Here is a 6,810-nt window from a genome sequence, read left to right on the forward strand (position 1 = left end):
TCCTCCCTGTTCCCAAATGTGCCCGGGACACTCCTGTCTTTGCACCTGCTGCTATTTGGGGCTGCTGTATGTCCAGAATGTTCTTCCTCCAGAAAGCTGCTTGTCTCCTCACTGTCTTCAGGTGTTTGTTCAATATCTTGTTCTCAGGTCACCTTGTCTGATTGCCCTACTTTAAAGTTCCACTCTTGCCCTTGTACTTGTCCCCATTCCCTGCTTTACTTCATCTCAGTACTTGTCACCATTTGACCTTCTTTCTGTATTTTATTTATTGCTTATCCTTTATTCCTTCACTTTCTCTACTAGAGTATAAACTTCATGAGGTCAGGGATTTTTGTCTCTTTTGTCTACTGCTATGTCCCTAACACCTACAACAATAGCTGGCCCATTGCTGGTACTCAGTAAATAATTCTTGGATTAAAAAAAAAAAAGAGCATGTATCCTAGATAATCTCTAGGCTCCTGTCCAAGTGACTGAGTTTGCCTTGCTCGTCTGTGACCCAGTCTTGGCCTTACACCCTCATCTCCCAGAAGAAGGACTTCCCATTCCCGGGAGAACCGGAGGCTCCATAGCTCTATTACACCACCTCCTCACTTGTCCTGCCCACCTGGAGCTCTGCCAACTGCCTGAGCTGGTCGCTGGTCACTTCCTTGTCCCTGCTCAGTCAGCCAGTTGGGGTCTTGGACTAGAGCCTTCACTCATAGCACTCAGGCTCCCTCTGCCCCCACCTCTCTGCACTCATCCCCTGGCTGAGACCTTACTTGTGCTCATGTTCTTACTTCTCCCTTAAACAAACACCCCTTGCCCTGACCAGTTGCTCATCTGAAATTTTGATATATTGGTCAACCCCAGTCCTGCTTGAACATCTATTTTAATAACTCCTAGTTATACTTCAGTTGGCTCTGTGCAGCAGACCACATAAAAAATGATTCTAAGGTTGCATTCCTGAGAAGGCGGGAAATGTGCTTCAGGATAATGAGAATGTCGTTCTGAAATGAGTGATGAACAGTGTGTGTGGCCAATTCTCCTGGTGGCTTCCATGGGCTCTCATGGGGGAGGGGGCAGTTCTAGATGGGGGAGGGTCCGGCGCCTGCCATTTCTCATGTGGTTTCCCCAGCTCTAACCTTAACCCCAGAGCCCAGGGCTCACAGAAGCTTCTGGGGGGCAGGAGTGACTCTGGAAACTGGAGGTTGTCCTTAGACTATTTCACAACACTTTTCTCCAGGAAAAAGAAAAAAAAAAAAAAAAGCCAGCCTCATTCTCTTCATCCCCAGTATTACATAACCTAACATTTCCCTTGCTGGTTGAAATGAATATCTTTTCTCTGCCTGAATAAATAGGACATAAACTCTTAGGATAGTCTGCTTCCTCTGTGTAAGCGCTTCTGAGGGATCCGGCTGCTTTTGTTGGTTTAGTGGTGGCCGCAGCTCGCCGCTGGCTGGGGCCAAGTCTTGCCTCAGGGCTCCTTCTGGGAGTGTGGATTCTGCCAGAACACCTTTTAAATGTCTAAACAAGGACCCACTGTGGCAGCTGTGGCGACCCCACCGGAAGGTGGCTCACCTCGAGGTGCTGGGGCCGCGCTCAGGCTGCTCCCAGCTGGAAATCTACTGTTGCTCCTTGCACACGTCTCCCGAGGGTAGAAACCCCACAAAAGGTACCCAGAATGGGCGGTTCAAAAACCCCAGAGTTATAAACACAGCCATATCAAACACAGCCCAACACAGCTTCTACAGGGCAACTGTTTGCTTGATAACTTGGTACAGATCTTCCACTACCCACAATGGGGTTATGTCTCAAGAAACCCATGCTAAGTTGAAAACACCGTTAAGTCGAAAACGCATTTAATACACTGGTCCATCTCTTTCATTTCCTGAAAGACTAAGCGTTCATGGCATGAAGAGAAAGGATTGGATCTCTTTGGCTCGAAGTCCGTGTGTTACTCATTCTGAAGTCCAGGAGCTGCTTCATATCGCAGTTGGAAATTACTGAATGGACCTAAAGTTTTGGGAATCGGGATCTCTTTGGAGTTTTACAAGTAAAATGTTCCAAAATGAGAAATTGACTATCCCAAGTTATTGTAGAAGAAAAGTGCAAATTGTAAAACTTTATTAATTTGGTAAAAGGTGCTAATTTTTTAAAAAAAGATTTTATTTATTTGAGAGAGAGAGAGAGAGAGAGCATGAGCAGGGGGAGGGGCAGAGGGAGAGGGAGAAGCAGACTCCCCGCCGAGCAGGGAGCCCGATGCGGGGCTCGATCCCGGGATACCGGGATCATGACCTGAGCTGAAGGCGGACGCTTAACCGACTGAGCCACCCAGGCTGCCCCCTTTAGTAGTTCCTAATCTTGCTTAGGCTTCTTAAAGAATCAGATGAAGTTTCTAGACTGTTCTCAGAAAAATGCAGATGTGTTTATGTACTCAAAAGATTGGATATGATTTCAGGGGTTTCCAAAAGCCCCTGGAAGCATCCATGTGGATCTTTGTTTTAGAGAGTGGAGTAAGCAAACCAGTAAAGGCTAAAATGATTTTATGAAAGCGAAATGTAGATGTACAGTAATCAACCAAAATTTAGTAATAAGGAAAATGATGTTAAACACATTGCCCAAGTGATGGCACAAAATTGTACTCATATTACTATCCATTTTAAGCACATTTTACACTTATGGTGACCTAGTGATCCACATGCTTGCTTTTTTTTTTTTTAAGATTTTATTTATTTATTTGACAGAGAGAGACACAGCGAGAGAGGGAACACAAGCAGGGGGAGCGGTAGGGAGAGGGAGAAGCAGGCTTCCCGCCGAGCAGGGAGCCCGATGCGGGGCTCGATCCCAGGACCCTGGGATCATGACCTGAGCTGAAGGCAGACACTTAACGACTGAGCCACCCAGGCGCCCCACATGCTTGCTTTTTATATGCTATTATCTTCCCATTTAACTTAATGCCCAAACTGTGCAATTTAAATGTCCTGTCTCTAATGTAATCACCTATTTTTGTTCCCTGTTTCCTATGTTTTATTTTTCACCCCTTGTCCCTATTTCAAGGACTGTGAAGATATTGGGGCTTGGGGACAAATAGTTTCCGGTATAGATTTTGACACTTAGAGGAAGCTTGTCCAAACCCAGACAGGGATGTACTTGGGGGTTGGGGCTGCTCAGTGCCCCTGTAAATGATCAAGTCCTGCGGTTCTACTGCTTAGAGGGCAAGGTGAAGGCAGATGACAGAGGGATGTGGATTGGAGATGAACAGGCCTTTCTGTTCCTTCTATTCAAGTTGAAATTTGTTTGAATGAAAAAAAAAATCTGTGTGCCCGACACTGTGTGAATTACTGCCATTGGGTAAGACCCACTCCCTATCAACTGAAGTAGACTGGAGGTAGGAGGTATGGGAGATACATACATAACTGGGGGCCAGACTGAATTTGCCATTCCCCTGAGAGTGTTATCAAGTGTTCAGCAAAAGTATGTTTCAGTGCTGATGCATCAGTTACCGGGGTGTCCTACAAGTCATCTGAAGTGTCTATCTCCCTTCCTAGTTACAAGCTCTTCAAGGTCATGTCTATTCATCCTTGTCTGGCAGGAGGAAATGCTTCCTAAGGGCTTGTCAGAAGGGAGCGGTGCAAGCAATGTGCTGTGGGGACTCAGGTGGGTGAGAACAGGGTGATGTTGAGTAATCATGAAGGGCTGCATGGAGAAGGTGATCTTTGAGATGAACCTGGAACTCAGATAAATAAATAAAAAATCTTAAAAAAAAATTGGGGCGCCTGGGTGGCTCAGTTGGTTGAGATGAACCTGGAAGAAATGGTAGGATCATAACTGATCCAGATAGGGAAGAAGCAGAGACCAAAGGTAGGATACTGGGCATAGGGAAGGAGGCTGCAGGATCAGACCTCAAGGCTGGGGAGGTGGGCCGGGACCAGATTAACAGGGAGATAGTGAGTGGTTTGTACGACATTTGATCTTGCAGTGACACGATGGTGTTGATTAGTCAGGAGGGTAACCTGGTGAAGGTGCGTTCAATGGGAGAGGCTGAAGGCAGTCAGACAAGTCTGGACACCACTGCCCGGTCCAGCTGAGAGCTGAGGAAGGCTTGAGTCGTGCTATGGAGAAGGAAATAGAAGGGATGGAGGCTGGAGATATTTTGGAGGTTGAGTCTGAAGTTATTGCAATCCACAGTTCCCTAGAATAAGCCAGCCCAGGGCAAAAATAAGAAGAAAACAATAACAAAGTAATATTTTTCTCACCCTGCTCTCCCTCGACTGTTCTACAATCTGCAGTCCTTTGAAAACCTTCCTTCCTGTAGTGCCTGGTGATTGAACAGACGCTGTGGTACTTGTCACAGGTGCTGAGCATCACTGCAGGCCTGAGGAAGCGACCAAGGTTGGTCAAGGGTGTTGCTGCCGGCGGCCATCAGAGGGCAGGACCCACTTGCCACTAAGGGGGCTGGCTGGATCCTCAGGTGGGGAGCACTCCTCATCCCTAATTGTTATCTGGTCTAGGCATCAAGGCTTCCCTTTGCGCTCAATGTCTTACAGCATCGTTCATCAGCCTTTAATGGCAACCTACCCTTTTGCTATGTTTCAGGTGTTTGTGCTCGTTGCACAGCTGATGATCTTAGTGACGAATTCTTTTTTTTAAATTTTTAAAAAAATTTTTAAAAAAGATTTTATTTATTCATTTGAGACACAGAGATACAGAGAGAGAGAGAGAGCATGAGCAGGGAGAGAGGCAGAGGGAGAGGGAGAAGCAGACTCCCTGCTGAGCCAGGAGCCTAATGTGGGGCTCGATCCCAGAACCCTGGGATCATGACCTGAGCTGAAGGCAGACGCTTAACCATCTGAGCCACCCAGGCGCCCCTTAGTGACGAATTCTGAGCCGTACTTAAAAATCCTTTTTCTCTGGCACGGGCTCCTTGAACTTGGATGAAATCTGTGGAGTTCTCTTTTCTCCTTAGAAGTACATTATAGTAGTTGATGAAAATAAACTATTGGAAGGGCTACCCCTCTCTGAATCCTAGCTGAGACTGCTTCTTTCTGAGGAGGAGTATGTGAATTTGTGGATCTGTCTGGCTACTGAGACTGATGTGGTCAGGTGGTAGTTAGAAACTGGTATTTGGGGAGAAGGAAAACCTAAGAGGCAAGGTTTTGGGGGAGTAAGAAGGGTCAGCAGAGGGAATAGCTTTTCCATTTGAAATCATTGCATTCTTCAGATGTTATTTCTTTTGTCACCTTGATAAATATGAAAGCCCTTTTATTCTCCTAGTAGATTTTTTTCAATAATTATTTCTTCACATGGGATGTTTGAGGCTTTATATATATCTTTTTGTATATAAAGAAGAAGCATGTGATTTTTGAAGGCAGGTTTTTTGAAAACTTTTTAAATTTATATTCATTATTATTAGTTTCAGGGGTAGAATTTAGTGATTCATCAGTTGGTATAACACCCAGTGCTCATTACATCAGGTGCCCTCCTTAATGCCCATCACCCAGCTACCCCATCTTCCCCACCCCCATCCCCTCCAGCAACCCTCAGTTTGTTTCCTATGATTAAGAGTCTCTTATGGTTTGCCTCCCTCTCTGTTTTTATCTTATTTTATTTTTCCATGAAGGCAAGTTTTAAAAGGCTTTCTAAAGATGATGTGTAAGGTTTAATTGCCTGACTTTGTTACCTGAACAAAGATAGTCTTTTTTTTTTTTTTTTTTTTTTGAGAGAGAGACTATCTTTATCCCCATGAACTTCAACTACAGGGCATCAATGTTGAGCTAATGACAGTAGAAAGAGTCGTCAGTCATTGGTCATATGAAGACTCTGTTTTCAAATATCCAGGACCTGTACATTGCAAACAGGACTGCTGGATTTTGTGCCTTCTGCTACACAAACTAGCAGCTGTGATCCAGGATGAGTGTTTTAGTTATACTCTTAACAGGAAGGAACAGAGACTCCCCTGGATATCTGGTAATAAGGGTTAGCGGAGAATCTGTGTGCCGTCCATGACCCCACCAGCATAGTGGATAGGGCAGCCGTAGCCAGACCCTGCCATGTGCTCAGGGGCTCAGGGCCCCTATTTGTTCACTTTGGCTCACTGGGTTTCTCTTTGCCTGCATAACTTTACTTGCGAAAGAGCCTTTGCTTACTATGGTCTCCGGTCCACCCCAAGACATCCTTCTTGCCTGTGTGCCTCACTAGTTCAGTCTAGGTTTTCAGAATTCATACTCCAGAGAGCTAGAATGTGATTGGTCAAGTTCATCTTTTCACATTAGTTCCTGGCTTTGGTCACTGTCTGTCTTGGTTAGTTTCCTATCCCTGGTCCAATTAGCTGTGTTCTGAAGTGGGGTCTGAGGATCATCCTGATGTGACTTGGTTGTCACCAAGTCTTTTTGAGCGAGCGGTTGTCACCAAGCTCACCTTTTAGCGAGCTCAATAGAATGATAAACTTTAAGATGATTCATAATAACATCTCTATATCAATGTATAGAAATTTTTCTTAGTCATTCACTGATAACCTCTCCACTTTTCTCCCTGTGACACATAGAAAACATGTGTGTTCCCTAGTGTGGTTTTGATTCTGCAGGGGGGTGTTAAAAACTTGGGTGCTGGGCGCCTGGGTGGCTCAGTCGTTGAGTGTCTGCCTTCAACTCAGGTCATGATCCGAGGTTCCTGGGATCGAGCCCCGCATCGGGCTCCCTGCTCTGCCGGGAGCCTGCTTCTCCCTCTCCCTCTCCCACTCCCCCTGCTTGTGTTCCTTCTCTCGCTGTGTCTCTCTCTGTCAAATAAATAAATAAAATCTTAACAACAACAACAACAAAACTTGGGTGCTTT

General features: G+C 45.5%; 1 long non-coding RNA gene across 1 annotated transcript; it reads right to left on the reverse strand.

Annotated features, from left to right (window-relative positions):
• Nucleotides 1-2,158: 2,158 nt before the first annotated feature.
• Nucleotides 2,159-5,504, reverse strand: LOC145723143 (uncharacterized). The gene is made up of 2 exons (XR_014148002.1): nt 3,784-5,504; nt 2,159-3,706 (listed from the first exon to the last, which is right to left on the reverse strand). It is a non-coding gene; the product is annotated as an uncharacterized LOC145723143 (long non-coding RNA).
• Between the last annotated feature and the right edge of the window lie 1,306 nt (nt 5,505-6,810).

Source organism: Leptonychotes weddellii, chromosome 8 (genome assembly GCF_054177405.1).
Source record: "Leptonychotes weddellii isolate Sample4059 chromosome 8, ASM5417740v2, whole genome shotgun sequence".
Classification (NCBI taxonomy): domain Eukaryota; kingdom Metazoa; phylum Chordata; class Mammalia; order Carnivora; family Phocidae; genus Leptonychotes; species Leptonychotes weddellii.